At 41.1% G+C, this 979-nt stretch overlaps 1 protein-coding gene across 3 annotated transcripts in view; it reads right to left on the bottom strand.

Annotated features, from left to right (window-relative positions):
* The window catches only part of LOC103475800 (sorting nexin-19-like), a 142820-nt gene that overhangs the window by 131434 nt on the left and 10407 nt on the right, over positions 1-979 (bottom strand). The gene's annotated exons all lie outside the window — the stretch shown is intronic.

The raw sequence follows: 979 nt of genomic DNA, 5'->3' as shown, positions 1-979 counted from the left end.
CCAGACGATGTTTTGGGTGTTTTCTGGCACCTGTTGTGTGAACAAACAAGCTATTGTTTGTTCACACAGATATATGCACTCACAACAGTTTCACTGCATGTTCAGATTGTTGGCACAAGTATAACGTCATAACACACCCCAACAAGTGCRACGCAGACGACCTTGTAGGCTGATGATTCTGTGTCAGATAGCTAATGATTTTCAGATGGCTCAGACCTTAAATTTTCTATATTCTCTTCTCATCCATGCTAGCCTAGCCTACTTATCTCTCTGTCTCACTACAGCACACATGAACACAGCCAATCAGAGGAGGGTCCAGCTCTTCACTTTTTCTGATTGGTATAGATCTCAATATGGGCCTAATGTGCRTCTATCATCAAACCACAAGAGAGATGTCTAGTGTTTTTTTACTAGAATGTTCTCTTTCCTTTACACCTCAAGTGGTCAAACACTGTTTTTAACTTCTTTCTCCAACTCAGTATTTAAATTCAAGCTCCCCCCCCAGCCCCCCATCCATGTCCTGTTGTAAATTATACAATCAATTGGTGGCAAAGAGCCTTTGGAACGTTGCACAGAGTTCTGCTTTTCTAGCATGCTAATCCTTCTGGCTAAAGTCCTAGCGTAAATATATGAACGGGGATGCTCAACTTGAACTGCTTTCATTACTCTGGACTCAAACCACAACTCTGTCATGCGTGTTACCTGAGCAGAAACAGGAAAGCAACATCTGGATATGTTCTGAGGGCTGTAATTCTAGAAGCTCTCCAATGCCCTTAATCCTCTCACAGTATGTTGTTTATTTTGGGTCTGTTCTCTGGTCAAGAGCCAGATTTCTTAGAAGCAGCCAGCAGGTTAACAGCAAAGACAYAGTGAGGTTCCACAAACAGGAAGTTTGTACATTAGGCACAGTCTTTTTCCCTTTAAAATGAAATAAGCATAGGTAAATTGATCAAGATAACGTATGTAATCTTTAGAAAAT

The sequence above is a fragment of the Poecilia reticulata genome, linkage group LG14, assembly GCF_000633615.1.
Source record: "Poecilia reticulata strain Guanapo linkage group LG14, Guppy_female_1.0+MT, whole genome shotgun sequence".
NCBI lineage: Eukaryota > Metazoa > Chordata > Actinopteri > Cyprinodontiformes > Poeciliidae > Poecilia > Poecilia reticulata.
The sequence above is the reverse complement of the archived record's forward strand: the minus strand, read 5'-3'. Positions and strand labels throughout refer to the sequence as shown.